This window comes from Pleurodeles waltl, chromosome 10 (assembly GCF_031143425.1).
Source record: "Pleurodeles waltl isolate 20211129_DDA chromosome 10, aPleWal1.hap1.20221129, whole genome shotgun sequence".
Lineage (NCBI taxonomy): Eukaryota > Metazoa > Chordata > Amphibia > Caudata > Salamandridae > Pleurodeles > Pleurodeles waltl.
The window spans coordinates 229,889,894-229,909,996 of NC_090449.1; the positions used below are offsets into that span (position 1 = coordinate 229,889,894).

The 20,103-nt window shown below is 47.2% G+C and overlaps 1 protein-coding gene across 1 annotated transcript in view; it reads right to left on the bottom strand.

The window, feature by feature from the left end:
• Window positions 1-20,103, bottom strand: part of NOTUM (notum, palmitoleoyl-protein carboxylesterase) — a 62,829-nt gene that overhangs the window by 31,935 nt on the left and 10,791 nt on the right. The window lies entirely within an intron of this gene.

Consider the following 20,103-nt stretch of genomic DNA (forward strand, 5'->3'; position numbering starts at 1 on the left):
CTCCAGGCAGAGGTTCCTCTTGGTTTCCAGAAGTGTTTTAAAATCTGTGGTTTTGGGTGCCCTTCTTATACCCATTTTGCCCTTTGAAGTAGGCCTACTTCAAAGGAAAGTCTCTCTTGATTGTGAAATCCTGCCTTGCCCAGGCCAGGCCCCAGGCACACACCGGGGTGTTGGAGACTGCATTGTGTGAGGGCAGGCACAGCCCTTTCAGGTGTGAGTGACCACTCCTCCCCTCCCTCCTAGCACAGATGGCTCATCGGGAAATGCAGACTACACCGAGCTCCCTTTGTGTCACTGTCTAGTGACAGGTGCAACCAGCCCAGCAGTCAAACTGACCCATACAGGGAATCCACAAACAGGCAGAGTCACAGAAATGGTTTAAGCAAGAAAATGCCTACTTTCTAAAAGTGGCATTTTCAACACACAATCTTAAAATCAACTTTATTAAAATATGTATTTTTAAATTGTGAGCTCAGAGACCCCAAACTCCACGTCTACCCACTCCCAAAGGGAATCTACACTTTAATCAGATTTAAAAGTAGCCCCCCATGTTAAACTATGAGAGGGACAGGCCTTGCAACAGTGAAAAACTAATTTAGCAATATTTCACTGTCAGGACATATAGAACACATTACTATGGTGGTCATTCTGACCCTGGCGGTCTTTGACCGCCAGGGCGGAGGACCGCGGGAGCACCGCCGACAGGCCGGCGGTGCTCCAATGGGGATTCCGACCGCGGCGGTAAAGCCGCGGTCGGACCGGCACCACTGGCGGGGTCCCGCCAGTGTACCGCGGCCCCATTGAATCCTCCGCGGCGGCGCAGCTTGCTACTCCGCCGTGGGGATTCCGACCCCCCCTACCGCCATCCAGATCCCGGCGGTCGGACCGCCGAGATCCGGATGGCGGTAGGGGGGGTCGCGGGGCCCCTGGGGGCCCCTGCAGTGCCCATGCCACTGGCATGGGCATTGCAGGGGCCCCCGTAAGAGGGCCCCTACATGTATTTCACTGTCTGCTGCGCAGACAGTGAAATACGCGACGGGTGCAACTGCACCCGTCGCACAGCTTCCACTCCGCCGGCTCGATTACGAGCCGGCTTCATCGTGGAAGCCTCTTTCCCGCTGGGCTGGCTGGCGGTCTGAAGGCGACCGCCCGCCAGCCCAGCGGGAAAGTCAGAATTACCGCCGCGGTCTTTCGACCGCGGAACGGTAACCTGACGGCGGGACTTTGGCGGGCGGCCTCCGCCGCCCGCCAAGGTCAGAATGAGGGCCTATATGTCCTACCTTAACCATACACTGCACCCTGCCCTTGGGGCTACCTAGGGCCTACCTTAGGGGTGTCTTACATGTAAGAAAAGGGAAGGTTTAGGCCTGGCAAGTGGGTACACTTGCCAAGTTGAATGTACAGTTAAAACTGCACACACAGACACTGCAGAGGCAGGTCTGAGACACGATTACAGAGCTACTTATGTGGGTGGCACAACCAGTGATCTAGGCCCACTAGTAGCATTTGATTTACAGGCCCTGGGCACCTCTAGTGCACTTTACTAGGGACTTAACAGTAAATCAAATATGCCAATCATGGATAAGCCAATTACATACACATTTTGTACAGGAGCACTTGCACTTTAGCACTGGTTAGCAGTGGTAAAGTGCCCAGAGTAACAAAAACAGAGTCCAGCACACATCAACAATCTGGGAAACAGAGGCAAAAAGTTAAGGGAGACCACACCTAGGATAAAAAGTCTAACACATGTCCCCCCCAGATGAAAGTGGGGAGCAACTACCCAACTTCATGGGAGTTCTCATCACTAAAACGGAAGAACCTGGACAGACCATCAGAATTGGCATTTTCAGTACCAGGACGGTGTTCCAACGCAATGTCCATCCCCTGTAGGGAAATGGACCTCCTCAACAGTTTTGGATTCTGACCCCTCATCTGCATTAACCATCTGAGGGGCCTGTGGTAGGTCTGGACCCGGAAGTGATTCCCAAACAAGTAGGGTCTTAGCTTCTTCAGCGCCCAGACCACAGCAAACGCTTCACGTTCTATGGCACTCCACCTCTGTTCCCTGGGAAGTAACCTCCTGCTAATGAAGGCTATGGGTTGATCTAGGCCCTCTTCATTAAGCTGTGAGAGTACTGCTCCAATACCATGCTCTGAGGCATCTGTTTGCACAACAAACTCCTTGGAGTAGTCATGTGCCTTCAGCACAGGTGCTGTGCACATGGCAGCCTTCAGGGCATCAAAAGCATTCTGGCAAGCCTCTGTCCAGATCACTTTCCTGAGTTGCTTCTTAGAAGTCAACTCAGTCAAGGGGGTAACAATGGTACCATATCCCTTAACAAATCTCTAGTAGTATCCTGTGAGACCTAAGAAGTCTCTCACTTCAGTCTGGGTCTTGGGAGGCTCCCAAGCCAGAATGGTATCAATCTTTTGCTGTAGGGAGTGCCACCCCCCACCCGGTGTCCCAAGTACACCACAGAACCCTGCTCTATTTGGCACTTGCTTGCCTTAATAGTGATGCCTGCCTTCTGCAGGGCTCTAACACTCTCTAGAGGTGTTGCAGGAGTTCCTCCCATGTGGAATTAAACACAGCAATGTCATCTATGTAGGCAGCACTGAACTCATCCAGCCCAGGCAACATGTGGTTGACCAACTTCTGAAAGGTGGCAGGGGCATTCCTCATCCCAAATGGCATCACTTTAAATTGAAAGTGTCCATCTGGGGTAGAAAATGGTGACCTCTCCTTGGCCCCCTCAGTCAAAGCAATCTTCCAGTACCCAGATGTTAAGTCAAACGTACTGAGGTACTTGGCAGCTCCCAACCGGTCAGTGAGCTCATCAGCTCGGGAGATGGGGTGTGCGTCAGTCTTGCTGACTGCATTGAGTCCCCGGTAGTCCACATAGAACGTGAGTTCTATCAGGTTCAGCAGCCTTTGGGACCAATACCACTGGGCTGGCCCAAGGACTGCTGGAGTGCTCAATAACCCCTAGGGTTAACATTTTGGATACTTCATGCTTAATGCAAGCCCTGACCCTGTCAGTCGCCCTGTAAACCTTCTGTTTAATGGGTGGACTGCCCCCAGTGTCTACATCATGTGTGCACAAGTGTGTGACTCCTGGGATCAGGGAAAACAGTGAGGCGAACAGTCCCAACACGTGGCAACAGTCACTCTGCTGCTCTTAGGTCAGGGAGAGGATCACTCTCTCCACAGAACCATCTTTTTCTCCTGCAGACAGGAGGTCAGGAAGAGACTCACTCTCTTCCTCCACACCATCATCTGTTGCAAGCAGCATGGACAGTTCAGTCCGCTCAAATTGTGGCTTGAGGCGGTTGACATGCAGGACCCTTAAAGGGTTCCTTGGAGACTGCAAGTCCACCAGGTAGGTGACTTCTCTTTTGCGCTCCACCACCTCAAATGGCCCAGTCCACTTGTCCTGGAGCGCCCTAGGCTCCACTGGTGCCATCACCCACACTTTTTGTCCAGGTCGAAACTCGACCAGAGTGGCATTCTGGTCATACCAGCGTTTCATGTCCTCCTCGCTTGCTTCCAGGTTCTCCTGGGCGAGACTCCTGAAGCGGGCAGTCTGGTTTCCCAAAGCCAGCATGTAACTGAATGGGAAACATCCTGAACAACTAGGTCTAAACCACTACTTGCCTGAACCACTACTGCTAAACAACTAAAAAGTCTCTACAACTAAGTACTGAAAAACTACTATCTAAACAACAATTGTGCCTGAATAACAATTGCCTGAACAACTAATTTTAAGGTAAGGTTTTCCTTTTGGTTTTTGTGGTTTATTAGTTGTTTAGAATATATATATATATTAGTTGTTCAGGCAATTGTTATTCAGACACAATAGTTGTTTAGACAGTAGTTGTTCAGTACTTAGTTGTAGAGACTTTTTAGTTGTTTAGCAGTAGTGGTTTAGGCTATAGTTGTTTAGGACCTAGTTGTTCTGTCACATATTCAACTGAATACATCCTGCGGGGGGGGTTTACTAGGAGCTTTATGTTACACACACAGTAACTTAATGAAAACACTACAAAATTATACAACACAGGTTAAGAAAATGTATCTAAACAAAACAAGACAAAAACGACAAAAATCCACAATACACAAGTCAAGTTATCACTAAGACTGCAAAAAGAGTCTTCATGTAATTTTAAACACAACGCTAACGCTATTAGCGTGAAAATGTACCGTGGATGCGTCAAAAATGACCCTGCATGGGCGAGTGTGTCTTAAAATGGGCTTGCGATGCGCTGATTTCACTCACAAGTGAGGCCTTGTATCGTTTCTCCTTTAGTTGGGTCGACGTGCCTCGTTTCTTCTCTCTGCAGGTGAGCGATGCGTTGATCCGGTCAGCACTCTCGGGTCCGGGCAGGCCTTGTGTCGTTTTTACACGCCCAGCGGTATTTGCGTCGGAAATCCAGCCGCACAATGAGCTGAAAACCACACAGCGCGGGTTGCAATCTCATCAGCCTCAGTCAATTATGCTGTGCGTCGTTTCTCCAGTCCCAGGCGTCGATCTTCGGGTCGCTTTGCAGGTGCAGGCGTCGATCTTTTCCCCACACGGCTGTCTGTGCGTGGATTTCTCGCTTTTGGGCTGCCAGCTTCTCTTCTCAGGGCCCCAGGAACTGGATGGGCACCCCTTGGCAGAGTAGGAGTCTCTAAAGAGGCTCCAGGTGCTGGCAGAGAGAAGTCTTTGCTGTCCCTGAGACTTCAAACAACAAGGGGCAAACTCTAAATCAAACCCTTGGAGAGTTCTTCACAAGAAGGAAGGCAACACAAAGTCCAGTCTTTGTCCTCTAGCACAGGCAGAAGCAGATACTGCAGGATAGCTCCACAAAGCACAGTCACAGGCAGGGCAGCTCTTCTTCGTTAGCTCTTCAGCTCTTCTCCAGGCAGAGGTTCCTCTTGGTTTCCAGAAGTGTTCTAAAATCTGTGGTTTTGGATGCCCTTCTTATACCCATTTTGCCCTTTGAAATAGGCCTACTTCAAAGGAAAGTCTCTCTTGATTGTGAAATCCTGCCTTGCCCAGGCCAGGCCCCAGGCACACACCAGGGTGTTGGAGACTGCATTGTGTGAGGGCAAGCACAGTCCTTTCAGGTGTGAATGACCAGTCCTCCCCTCCCTCCTAGCACAGATGGCTCATCCGAAAATGCAGACTACACCCCAGCTCCCTTTGTGTCACTGTCTAGTGAGAGGTGCAGCCAGCCCAACTGTCAAACTGACCCAGACAGAGAATCCACAAACAGGCAGAGTCACAGAAATGGTTTAAGCAAGAAAATGCTCACTTTCTAAAAGTGGCATTTTCAAACACACAGTCTTAAAAATCAACTTTACTAAAAGATGTATTATTACATTGTGAACTCAGAGACCCCAAACTCATATGTCTATCCGCTCCCAAAGGGAATCCACACTTTAATCAGATTTAAAGGTAACCTCCATGTTAACCTATGAGAGGGACAGGCTTTGCAACAGTGAAAAAACTAATTTAGCAACATTTCACTGTCATGACATATAAAACACATTACTATATGTCCTACCTTAACTATACACTGCACCCTGCCCTTAGGGGTGTCTTACACGTACAAAAAGGGAAGGTTTAGGCCTGGCAAGTGGGTACACTTGCCAAGTCGAATTTTCAGTTAAAACTGTGCACACAGACACTGCAGTGGCAGGTCTGGGACATGATTACAGAACTACTTATGTGGGTGGCACAACCAGTGCTGCAGGCCCACTAGTAGCATTTGATTTACAGGCCCTGGGCACCTCTAGTGCACTTTTCTAGGGACTAGTAAATCAAATATGCCAATCTTGGATAAGCCAATTACATACACATTTTGTATAGGAGCACTTGCACTTTAGCCCTGGTTAGCAGTGGTAAAGTGCCCAGAGTAACAGAAACAGCAAAAACAGAGCCCAGCACACATCAACAACCTGGGAAACAAAGGCGAAAAGTTAAGGGAGGCCATGCCAAGGATGAAAAGTCTAACAGAAACAAAGTAAACTAGCCTGTGTTTTTAAAGGCATGCCGATTTTGTGTTGCGTCATCCTTGCCTTCGGGCATTTTGCGGCCTGCACTGCAGCACCTAACTGAACAGTGATGCAGATTTAAATGGCAACATGCCTGTCGGCAGGGTGGGAAGGGGGAAGGGTAGCGAGGGCACCACAGGGACACCATTGTGTAAACAAAACCAAGCAACAATAATTGCATAACAAACACCATTGAGAGGGAGTCAGTGTCAGCCCGCTGCCGTGAAATGTCAACAAATCATTTTTAAATAGCACTGTAGTTAGGCTCTGGACGTAAGAGGTGTTACTATAAAAGGCAACGCCTGGGTGGTGGCAGAAAGCATAGCATGTGCCTTGCGATATAAAGGGGGGTATTTCTTCAAGTCTGGGCACAGGTGCAAGGTGGGGCCCAAAGCTCGGAAACATGTAGCCATGCAGTGCCCAGAGGCTTCTTCCGTAGTCATTTTTGCTCTATGCAGCTTGTTCTGTTGTTGTTTTATTGGGTAAGGCGGACTTCTGACTTGCCATTGCCATTTACAGACTGAGTCCTAGGTACTTAGGTGTCATATGGCCCCTAACACTGCTGTTCCACCCATCTCTACAAAATCCAGTTAATCATATCTGTAGTAGATAATGGGTCCATGTAAAACACAGACTCCGTGGATTTTCTAACAATTAATATTTCAAAGCTAGCTTTGCCCGCTCTTCAGAGCTGACGAGTTATATTGTTCAGAATGATTTTGTGGTGCCATTTAAGTTTTATGTTAAACACAGTGATCATATTGTCCCATTCATCCCCTGTCTTCATCGGCCACTGGATTCAGTAACCAGGACGCAGCCTGGGGGCAGTGCTTAATTTGTGCTGATGTTTTCTAGTGCTCAGAAAACACTGGCACATATTTCTGACAAACCACCCATGGTAGTGCTGTCTGTAATTTTCAGCAACATACATTAGCGGAGCACTGAACTTTTGAGTATAGCTTTAAAAGAATGATAAAACATGAACTTAAACCTGCATTTAAAAAGTGATGTGGGTTGTGCCAACTACAGTGGTCCATTGAATAAGACCTTGGGCCCCAGCACTTAATGTTTTCCAAATTAAGCACTTTCTGTGATCTATTCACTGGCTTTTGTTTTGCTACACATTGATTCTGGTTGTTGGAAATGGCCTTTTCTGTAGGGTTATCCCCAAAGGTTTTGTCTTTCACTTTCGATTTTTCTGACACTCTTTTTGTTGGCTTTCGGACTCAGGGCACTTTACCACTGCTAATCAGTACTGAAGTGCATGTGCTCTCTCCTCTAAAACTTGGTGTGATTGGCTTACACCTGTGTGACATATTTTATTTTCCTGTAAGTCCCTTGTAACGTGGTACACCATGTATCCAGGGCCTGTAAATTAAATACTAGTGGGCCTGCAGCGCTCATTGCGTCACTCACAGAAGTAACCCTCTAAACCTGTCATGAGCAGTTATCTGCCACATTGACTTGGCAATTCAAACTACTTCCCAAGGCCTGAACTCCTCTTTTAGTACACTTCAGACCCCCTAAGGTAGGCCATAGGTAGCACTATGGGGAGGGTGCTTTGTATGTAAAAGGTAGGACATGTACTTTTCTGTTTTGCATATCCTAGTAGTGTCAAACAGCCTATTTCATTTTCACTACTGTGAGGGCTGTTCCTCTCATAGCTTAGTATTGCGAATTCCCTTATATATTTTAAGTGGTAATTTCTATTCTGGAAGGAGTAGCGTGGGCATGTTTGGAATGTTTGGAAAGTTATTGAGAAATAGCGCTCACTGGTGTAGGTAGATTTTAAATTACTATTTTAGAAATGCCACTTTTAGAAAGTGCAAAAAGAACAGATGATGAAAAGAATGCTGAACAATGCAAGCCTTCACCCCCAGTCACAAAGATCTGGGTTTAATCCATCGTTTTTTGCTCACCATGCCACCCCAGTTTGGACCCAGCCATATGCAAATCAGCCTTGACCCTGTTCCTCATGGGAACCGTCCAGCCCGAACTGCTAAGCCAGGTCCTCCCTGGACCAGACACAAGCATCCTAGGACCAGTGTCAAGGTATCACCCTTCAGCAGCTAGGCAAACTTGAATCCAGCGGCGCAGTGAGCACTGGACCCACGGCTCGGCATACCCTTACCACTTGGGGCAACAAATGCAAAAAGAACAGATGATGGACGGAATGCTGAACAATGCAAACATTCATCCCCAGTCACACAGATCTGGGTTTAATCCATCATTTTTTTCCTCACCATGCTACCCCAGTTTGAACCCAGGCATATGCAAATCAGTCTTGACCCTGTTCCTCATGGGAACAATCCAGCCTGAACTGCTAATCCACATCCTCCCTGGCCTAGAAACAAGCATCCTAGGACCAGTTTCACGGTGTCACCCTTCATCAGCTAGGCTAGCTTGAATCCAGTGGCGCAGTGAGCACAGGACCCACATCTGGGCATACCCCTCCCACTTGGGGCAGCAAATGCAAAAAGAACAGATGATGGATGGAATGTTGAACAATGTAAACATTCACCCCCAGTCACCAAAATCTGGGTTTAATCCATCGTTTTTTGCTCACCAAGCCACCCCAGTTTGTACCCAGTCATATACAAATCAGTCTTGACCCTGTTCCTCACTGGAACAGTCCATCCCAAACTGCTAAGCCAGGTCCTCCCTGGACCAGAAACAAGCATCCTAGGACCGCTTTCAGGGTGTCACCCTTCATCCGCTAGACTAGCTTGAATACAGCTGCGCAGTGAGCACTGGACCCACATCTGGGCATACCCTTCCCACTTGGGATGACAAATGCAAATAGAACAGATGATGGACGCAATACTGAACAATGCTAACATTCACCCCCAGTCACAAAGATCTGGGTTTAATATTTTTTTTTTGCTCACCACGCCTCTCCAGTTTGGACCCAGCCATATGCAAATCAGTCTTGACCATGTTCCTCATGAGAACTCCCAGGATGCTAGTTTCTCGTCCAGGGAGGACCTGGCCTGGCAGTGTAGGCTGGACTGTTTCCATGGAGAACACGGTCAAGGCTGATTTGCATATGCCTGGGTTCAAACTGGAATGGCATGGCAAGCAAAAAACCTGATGGACTAAACCCAGATCTGTGACTGGGAGGAATGTTTGATTTGTCCTGCATTCCGACCATCATCTGCTGTTTTTTCATTTGTCTCCCCAAATGGGAAGGGTATGACCAGCCATGGGTCCCGTGCTTCCTATACCACCAGATTCAAGCTAGCCTGGCTGATGAAGGGTGATACTCTGAAACTGGACTGTTCCCATGGGAACAGGGTCAAGACTAATTGGCATATGCCTGGCTTCAAACTGGAATGACATGACAAGCAAAAACACTGATGGATTCTGTTCATCATCTTTTTTTTTGCATTTGTTGCCCCAAGTGGGAAGGGTATGCCCAGATGTGGGTCCCGTGCTGCCTATGCCACCAGATTCAAGCTAGCCTGGTTGATGAAGGGTGATACCCTGACATCCGTCCCAGAAGGCTTGTTTCTGATATAGGGAGGACCTGGCCTGGTAGTTCGGGCTCAACTGTTCCCAATGGGATCAGTGTCAAGACTGATTTGCATATGCCTGGGTTCAAACAGGAATGGCATGGCAAGCAAAAATACTGATGGATTAAACCCAGATCTGTGACTGGGGGTGAATGTTTGATTTGTTCTGCATTCCGTCCATCATCTCTTGTTTTTGCACTTTTAGAAGGTGGACATTTCCCTGTGCTTCTAAATCTGTGTGCTTTGCAACCTGACTCCAGTCCACATCAAGAGCCTGTAAATTAAATGCTAGTAGTGGGCCTGCAGCGCTCATTGCGTCACCCACAGAAGTAACCCTCTAAACCTGTCATGCGCAGTTATCTGCCACATTTACTTGGCAATTCAAAATACTTCCCAAGGCCTGAACTCCTCTTTAAGTACACTTCAGACCCCCTAAGGTAGGCCATAGGTAGCACTATGGGCAGGGTGCTTTGTATGTAAAAGGTAGAACATGTACTGTTTTGCATATCCTAGTAGTGACAAACAGCCTATTTCATTTTCACTACTGTGAGGGCTGCTCCTATCATAGCTTAGTATTAGGAATTCCCCTATATATTTTAAGTGGTAATTTCTATTCTGGAAGGAGTAGCGTGGGCATGTTTGGAATGTTTGGAAAGGTATTGAGAAATAGTGCTTACTGGTGTAGGTGGATTTTAAATTACTATTTTAGAAATGCCACTTTTAGAACGTGCTAAAAGAACAGATGATGAAAAGAATGCTGAGCAATGCAAACATTCACCCCCAGTCACAAAGATCTGGGTTTAATCCATCGTTTTTTTACTCACCACGCCACCCCAGTTTGGTCTCAGCCATATGCAAATCAGTCTTGACCTTGTTCCTCATGGGAACAGTCCAGCCCAAACTGCTAAGCCAGGTCCTCCCTGGACTAGAAACAAGCATCCTAGGACCGGTATCAAGGTATAACCCTTCAGCAGCTAGGCAAACTTGAATCCAGCGGCGCAGTGAGCACGGGACCCACGGCTGGGCATTCCCTTCCCACTTGGGGCAACAAATGCATAAAGAACAGATGATGGACGGAATGCTGAACAATGCAAACATTCACCCCCAGTCACACAGATCTGGGTTTAATCCATCATTTTTTTGCTCACCATGCCACCCCAGTTTAAACTCAGGCATATGCAAATCAGTCTTGGCCCTGTTCTTCATGGGAACAGTCCAGCCTAAACTGCTAATCCAGGTCCTCCCTGGCCCACAAACAAGCATCCTAGGACCAGTTTCACTGTGTCACCCTTCATCAGCTAGGCTAGCTTGAATCCAGTGGCGCAGTGAGCACAGGACCCACATCTGGGCATACCCCTCCCACTTGGGGCAACAAATGCAAAAAGAACAGATGATGGACGGAATGTTGAACAATGTAAACATTCCCCCCAGTCACAAAGATCTGGGTTTGATCCATCTTTTTTTGCTCACTGAGCGACCCCAGTTTGTACCCAGTCATATACAAATCAGTCTTGACCCTGTTCCTCACTGGAACAGTCCAGCCCAAACTTCTAAGCCAGGTCCTCCCTGGACAAGAAACAAGCATCCTAGGACCTCTTTCAGGGTGTCACCCTTCATCAGCTAGACTAGCTTGAATACAGCTGCGCAGTGAGCACTGGACCCACATCTGGGCATACCCTTCCCACTTGGGATGACAAATGCAAATAGAACAGATGATGTACGCAATACTGAACAATGCTAACATTCACCCCCAGTCACAAAGATCTGGGTTTAATATTTTTTTTTTGCTCACCACGCCTCTCCAGTTTGGACCCAGCCATATGCAAATCAGTCTTGACCATGTTCCTCATGAGAACTCCCAGGATGCTAGTTTCTCGTCCAGGGAGGACCTGGCCTGGCAGTGTAGGCTGGACTGTTTCCATGGAGAACGGGGTCAAGGCTGATTTGCATATGCCTGGGTTCAAACTGGAATGGCATGGCAAGCAAAAAACCTGATGGACTAAACCCAGATCTGTGACTGGGGAGGAATGTTTGATTTGTCCTGCATTCCGACCATCATCTGCTGTTTTTGCATTTGTCTCCCCAAGTGGGAAGGGTATGCCCAGCCATGGGTCCTGTGCTTCCTTTGCCACCAGATTCAAGCTAGCCTGGATGATGAAGGGTGATACTCTGATACTGGACTGTTCCCATGGGAACAGGGTCAAGACTAATTTGCATATGCCTGGCTTCAAACTGGAATGACATGACAAGCAAAAACACTGATGGATTCTGTTCATCATCTTTTTGTTTGTGTCTGTTGCCCCAAGTGGGAAGGGTATGCCCAGATGTGGGTCCCGTGCTTCCTATGCCACCAGATTCAAGCTAGCCTGGCTGATGAAGGGTGATACCCTGACATCCGTCCCAGAAGGCTTATTTCTGATCTATGGAGGACCTGGCCTGGCAGTTCGGGCTCAACTGTTCCCAATGGGAACAGGGTCAAGACTGATTTGCATATGCCTTGGTTCAAACAGGAATGGCATGGCAAGCAAAAAAACTGATGGATTAAACCCAGATCTGTGACTGGGGGTGAATGTTTGATTTGTTCTGCATTCCATCCATCATCTCTTGTTTTTGCACTTTTAGAAGATGGACATTTCCCTGTGCTTCTAAATCTGTGTGCTTTGCAACCTGACTATAATCCACATCTACAGCAGAGTGACAGCTACTCTTTGTGCATACTTTCCAGACAGCCACAACATCGGAGGGGCTGGGTGCATCTGCATACTGATAGTCTTCCTGGGTTGTGAGAGAGGGAAGCGGGGTGCACTTACATTTGTATAGGCTGTGCCCCTGTCTCACGCAATGGGTTGGTATACCCCCCACTGATGTCTGGAGCCAGGGCTGAGTTGAAAGGGGTTGTGTTACACTTGAAAAGGTTCCTTTGAAGTCACTCTCTGAACAAAGACATTTTGGATTAAAAGTATAGGGGCTCTGACCTTATGATTTTAGAGCACTTTTTGAAACTGGGACTGACCTTCTGTCAGAAGGAATGCTGCACTGCACCAAGGACTCAGCTGGACTGCTCTTCTGTTGTTGCCTGCCACCCAATACTGGCTGTGTGGCATAAAGGACCCAATGGATTGTTTTTCTATTTGTTGCCTTACTGGCCGCTTCACCATCACGTGGGCTTTGCAAGGCACTGTAGTGCTGCCAGGAGGAAACACCACTCGATTTACCTGCCTCCTCTTGTGCTGGCCTGCCTACTGCATCTCTGGTGTCCCCTCTAAGTGTTCTCCCAGGAACTTGTGACACACCCCCTTCTCCTTGTTCATTGGGGCAACCCTCCTGGAAGTAGTCCTTCCCTAGTGCAGGAGGAGCACTCTCATCATTATTGCTGAAGTGCATGGTGAGTGCTACTTATGGCTCTAGGATCAACACAGAGCTGATCCCTCGGGTGAAAAGCAAAGCTTAATGAGCGGTGTTCCAGGCTCCCCAGATAATGCGACATAGATCTGTTTGGATGGAGGGGGGGCAATGAGTTGCCAGGTGTATGGTGAGCATCTGCCCAGGAGGACTAGCGCCTGTTGTTACCCTCTCATCAGCACATAAAGGGCACTGCACCATTCTCGCTACCCAAGCCTTCGAAAGTCAGAGATGGCCCGTCCAGCCCTCCTGCATCCCGCTAGGTGCTGACACCAGTAGTAGCCCAAGAAGCCCCGGAGGGCCCGGGACGCACTGCCTACTAGACAGTTCCTGCAGGGAAACCCATCCTGCGTATGCTCATGAGTGGCTCTAGTGGTGGGCATTCCTAAGAGCCATTTGGGAGACCCTGGAGGATCCCGGACGCGCTGCAATGTGGGCCTGAACAATGCTGGGCGGCCGCCTCGACCAGCTGTTGCCACGCACGCCCGCAGGCCATTGCTAATCCATGCGGGGTACCCAGCGAGGCCCCTCTCATAAATACTCAGTGTGTGCCTCTCCTCATGTTGGGGAATACCTTCTAGGGGCACCTGGCTGCCATGTAGGTGGTGGGATTGGGTAAACCCTTGATGGAGGTCCCGATCCTGTCACCTCTACAGACAACAATATATATCATATAGTAGGTGTTCCCGTGCACCCGATTCATCCATATCTCTAGGGAACATCATCCTGACCAGGGAAAGTCCTGATTACCATAACACGCCAAATATGAGCTCCGGTGTGCTACGCCCTAAGTGTATTGAGGTGATTGGTATTCTTGGCATTGCAAGCTTAAACTATGAGAACCATGTCGTTTTGCCCTAATTCCTGTCACTTGTTTTGATCACCTATTGCCATGTACTGCCTGTACTAAATGTATAATGAAAGTGTCGTCTGATGTGTAGTATCCTGATCTGTGCCTAATTAGAATACAGAGCATCATTGTAATGATCACATCTTGCACCATATTTCTGATGTTTGATTTTTGGGTTCTCCTAATGTGAGGATAATAAGGACATTTCAGTGATTACACATGTTCCACAGTGCTTAGGATTAATGTTGTTTTGGTCCTATTTGTATATTATAGAAATATATATTTATAAGACTGCGTGGAGTCTCTTTTGTTGTGTATTTATTGTGTCACTGGTGTGAGTGTGTTGCGTAAAGACTTTACACATGACATCTAAGGATAAGCCTGACTGCTCTGCACCAGCTACTGGGGTGCGCTATGGTTATCTTCGGTGGGTAACTTACTTGCCCTGGCTAGAATGGTGAGTTCTGCCCAACTTAGGTACATAGCCTGGCTAACCAGAAAGCCCATATCTAACATTGGTGCAAATAGTTCTTATGTAAATAAATACATGTAAATGTTAGAACACTGTGCAAAGATTAAGGTTATCTTCCTTAGAGGGAAAGGTTGAAGAGGCTGGTAGCGTATGGGAGGGTGCTGGGGCCATAGAGCTGGAGCTGCCTGAGAGACCCAGTTGTATAAATGAGTCGTACAGTCAGTCCTCCACACTCATTTAGTTTTCTGGAGACATTACCAGTGCTCTCTAATAGGGTATAACTCAAACAGTGGAAGAGTCTCTGCTCCCTTTAACAAGATGAGAAATACTTTCAGTGGGAGGGTAGTAATTGCACTGTCAGATGAGAGGCGCAATTTAGAGTGGGAGAGTACCGCCACTCCTAAGCAGGCCTGAAACATTTTCAGTTGGAGATTACAGGCACTTCTCAGCAGAAATATGATGCTTTCAGTGAAAGGGTAACTGCACTTCTCAGCAGACTTACACCTGTGGGTGGACGGAACTTACGGAATTTCACTCAGAGGAATTACATGGAGTTACATGAAACCTCCACAAGATTCTGCAGAGTTACACAAATTGGCAGAAATCAGCACACCAAGCTGCTTGCTCAGATTTTTCATGCTGGGAACTCATTTTGTGCTGAAAAATCATCACAAATGGCACCACGTGGCACGCCAGAGGCCGCTGCAGCTCAAGTTAATTTTGCTGCCTAACAAGTAGATTTTCTACTCAAGTGGCAGCTTTCTATCCGCAAACGGTCGCGACAACCCACGGCTGTTCAAGGTGAGGAAATGTTGCTGAGCACCCAAAAATCAAGCTAGGGGACGCCAATTCTCACTCACGCTTGCCAACTTACCACTGGCACCCTACATGTGACCAAAAAAGTCAGCTACGTGGCAGTGGGTGGAATTTAGCTGGAGCTCCACATTAGTGGCTACAATTCTGCCAACGCCACTGGCACAGCGGAATTTATTGCCCACTCCTACTTACAACGCTTTCAGTAAGAGATTACAGGCACTCTTCAGGCACTCTTCAGCAGGAATATGATGCTTTCGGTGGTAGAATACCGGCAATTCTCAAGAGACTTGCAATGCTTTCATTAAGGAGACTACAGGCACTTCTCAGCGGACCTACGATGCTTTCAGTGGGAGGTTGCCTGTATTTCTTTGCAGACCTCAGTGCTTAATTTGTGCCTGTGGTTTTCAGTGCCGGGCAACAGCACTTACTTTTGAGGGTCGGCACTTAGTTTTCTGCATCAGGCATTTACTGCCAGCAAAAGTCACAAATGGGAAAGACGGAGGAAGAGAAAAACAGAAAAGCATCACCAAGGGAGATTTGAGAAAGCTGCAGGAGTGAGCTGAAGGGGCAGGAAGTGTAGATGGATTAAAGAGGCCCGAGGTGGCTTTAGGAATACACTGCCTCAACATTCAATGTTCACACATTTAAATGCAGCAGCCACGTGTTTCAAAAGAGAGCTTTGGGCAGTGGCACCTTTTTATTTACACATTAACCACTGGCAGATCTACAACGATTTTAATGAAAGATTACAGGCACCCCTCAGCAGAAATACGATGCTTTCCATGGGGGAGTAGCTGCACTTCTCAAAAGTCCTGCAATATTTTGAGCAGGGATAGTACTTGTGCGTCCCATCAGACCTACGCTATTTTCAGTGGGAGGTTACAGGCACCTCTAAGCAAACCCACGAAGGGAAAGTAGAGGCACTTTTCAGAAAAAATAGAATGCTTTTAGTTAGAAAGTACCTGTACTTATCAGAAGCCCTACAACGCTTTCAGTGCACAGGCACTTCTCAGCTTATCTGCAATGGATGGTTTCCCCTGAAGACCACCCGCACTTCTCAGCAAACCCACCACGTATTCAGTGACGAGTAAATGCACTTCTTAGCAGAATTACAATGCTTTCAATAGGGAGAGTACATGTCCTTCCCAGCAGACCTACATTGCTTTCTGTGGGAGGTTACTGGTACTTCTCAGCAGACCTACAATGTTTCCCGGGAGGGAGGGGGGGGGGGCAACGTTTCTCAAGAGAAGCACTCATGTCAGCTTCTAGGGATGCTATGGTGCAACCATGAAACCCCCTTGGACCCTTTGTGCAGTCAGCCTTGGAGAGAGGGGCACTTTTCTCCCAAGGTACTCAACTCCCTCTGTGGGCACTTAGCAAGCCTATAGGAAGAGTGCAGGTTTGGCATTTGTGAAATGTTTAGACGAGAATATTTTCACTGATACAGGGTAACCCTAGTACGCAGGGTGGGAATGGGAGAGAAAATAGGCCTTGCACCAGATTAAAAGTAGCCTCCATTAGCGAATCGGATAGCTAAAGGAGCGGTGCATGTTCGCAAATCAGGGTAGTTTTAAACTTGTAAAATGTGTGTTTTGCAAGGCATGGGATACTGCATGCGCTTGTGCTTGAGGCAGGCAATGTTGGTGGTAAAACCAGCCCAGCGGGCCATAAAACAGACTCACAAACAGCCAGAAACCGGCCCACGCGCTTGCCCTGTCAGCCCAGCCCTTCATACACTACTGGAATGCACTTCAGGCCAGTGAAGCCCTGATGGTACAAACACCCGCCCCTTCCCTCGCACCGTGCATAGGGTTACTGAGGGGAGCAAGGCTTCATTGCGCAGGAAACCGACTCGTCAGTAAATAATACAAACAGCAATTTAGCTAAGCTGCTTCATACTTCATCTGTTTCAAAGAATCATATGTTGTGGTGTTGTTTTTTAAATCACAATTTTTAACATTGTGGTTTTAGGGTGTTAGATAGGCAACAAACAAAAGTTATAGAATACATTTTTCACGGTCACAATTAGGTAATCCACCCCATGCCATCACTTTTTTTTTAATCATATCTAACAGTACCTATTTATCGAGCACCCATCTCAAGCTACAATCGTCATTCGCCGTTTTCAACAGGAACTCGTCTTACTGCCTCCTCTGTTTAAGAAGTCCCTATCAAAGGGACATATTAAAAATGTTTTATAGCAGGAAGAAACAAACAGCCATTTTGAAGTGTTTCTTCGATACGGGGATGAAAGCACAGCGTAGGTGCGGGGCTGTAGAGATACACGTGTATTTTGGTTGGGGTGCAGGGAGGCAGGAAATTCCTTGTGAGAAAATGGTCCCAGGAAAGCGGTTATACATACTTGGGTGTAATTTCGTGAAGCAGAAGTGCAGTTTTTCACGAGCAATGGTTAGTTTATAGAGTGGAGGTTTTCCTATATACTTGTATCTTTACATGTTACACCTACACCGTAATTTTTGGTGGAGGGCAGAGAGACACATGGTGCCAGCCACCGTTAAGTCTCCTGAACATATTTAGCTATCTCTGTTCTGATTATATCACTTACCCCAAATCTTGTTGAAATGACTAGGAATTCGTATCAAATCACCCTAGTAAGGAGTGCCCTTTTTAGGCTGCGCATAGCAGCGAGCAAGCGCTGCTTTTCCGACTGGCTAGTATCTCTGTGGGCTTTTAACCATGCCCACTTCACTCCCATCACTTTCACTAGTTCGTGGGTTTGCCTTCGAAAAATCATTTGATGCTTTAAGTTTGTCCCGCCTTGGGGCGATTTTGTTACAGCCTTGGCCATCGACCCTGTTACATGGATACTGTTACATGGATAATTGCACATTTGCCCATATGTTTGACTGCAAGCGAACTTCTTTTTCCTTTTGTGTCTCTCCTTCACCAACTGTTTTACTTTTCATTTTCAATTTATGTGGCAAGAAAAGTCCAGTTAGGAATTTACAATGCAAATAGCTCTAACTCAAGCAAACGCAAGACCCATTGCATTGCAAATGCTTGTTAATGACCTGTGGTGAAGTAGCATTACAGGAATAATTAATTATAAATCTTGGGTGATAAAAAGCATAAAAGAGAGCCATACATCCTCACTAGGGGCCTGATTCTAACTTTGGAGGACGGTGTTAAACCGTCCCAAAAGTGGCGGATATACCACCTACCGTATTACGAGTTCCATAGGATATAATGGACTCGTAATACGGTAGGTGGTATATCCGCCACTTTTGGGACGGTTTAACACCGTCCTCCAAAGTTAGAATCAGGCCCTAGATGTTGTAACATGTCTGTAGCCACAATATTCTCCATCCTGATGAAGACCTAAGGTGATTTGGCTAAATATTTGATTCTGGCTCGTTGTGTACCTAGAAATGAGGCTATAATGTAAGGGTCCAGAGAGATACAAAAATATGTACCCCACATATCAATGGTGACTCACTCTTCCAAGTTTTAATTATGAAAGATGAATGCTGGATCTGCTTGATTAGTTTATTTATACATGTATATTTATTGTTAAATTAATTAATTCATAATAAAGGAATATGTAATATAGATTTAATCAGTATATCATTTTTGGGAGGTCCCCAGGTGTCAAACGGATTATTTTGAATGAAGTCATTTATAGTTTGTAGCTACAGAAATCCATAAATCTTCTTGTAATGGAAATGGTAACCTTCAGTGGCGCCTTAACATGGTACGGGTGAATGTTGTGAATGCCCATGGTTGCCTTGGCAGAGGTGTCAGAAGAGGGAGACGATGACGAGCCCCTACACAAGATAAAGCAACATAAAGTGAGGCAAAGAAGTTCTCGAAATGATGCATTGGAAGTGCCGAGTAACATTCTATTCCCCGTGCTTGGCTCGCCTGGTTGTCTCAGCCATTTTGGGAACTGGTTCCGGCTTGTAAATAGCACCTTCTTCCTTCGGCCTTCGAATTGCTCAGAACAGCAAAAACTTTGCAGAGCTGGGGCGATGCAGAGTGGGGAGAGGAATGAAACAGGGTGGGGGAGGGGTGCAACAGAGGACCTTCCTGTCCTTCTAACTCAGTGCTCCTCTTGGTCTCCGAGATCCATTCCATTAACATCCATTGTTACCACTGTTTGTACAAAATACTCGGGGCTATTTATCCATACATATAATAGCTAATGGTAGATGGGCACATCATGAACCCAGTGTCCCTATTTTGCTCTGTGTCTTTCCCTATTATAGCTATTGTGAATTGGCCAGTCTACCACCAGTGCCCCCTACATAGCTCCGTGCCTTCATCTATAATAACTATAATATTTAGGGTTCGATTGGTACAATCTGCTCCCCTGTGTCCATTGGGTCTGCGCCTTCACCAACAATAACTATAATACCTAGGGCTGGGTTTGTATAGGCCCTATAATACCCAGGGTTGGATTGTAACAGTCCCTATAATTGCTCGAGTTGGATTGGTACAGTCCGTCGCCCTGCCCATTGGGTCTGTGCCTTCATCTATAATTACTATAATACCTAGGGTTTGATTGGTACAGGGCCTATAATATCTAGGATTGGATTGTAACAGTCCCTATAATAGCTCGGGTTGGATTGGCATAGTCTGCCCCCTGTGCCCATTAGGTCGGCGCCTTTGCCTAGAATAATTACTGTGGGGATGACATTGTCGGTCCTAGTACCCCTACTTAGCACAGTGTCCTCACCTGTAACAGACAATGTTAGAATGGCCCTCTGGTGACATCCGTCACCTGATGCTTAGAGCTGGTCCAGCCGGACCTGTCAACTGGATTCCAACAAGCTGCACTGGGTCAACAGACAGGGCTGGGTCAGTGGAAAGGGGAGAGAGAAGGGCGTATTCCCTGTCATTGACCAGAGGAGTCCCGTGCATGCAACCAGTGCTCAATAGCCCTCAATCAAGAGGCAGCCCACACTACCCCGGGTTAACCAGCACACTTTAGATTTGGGTTAGTGGTGAGAAGACGGAAAGAATGTTTCAAGAAGTTCCAGGGGCCCCA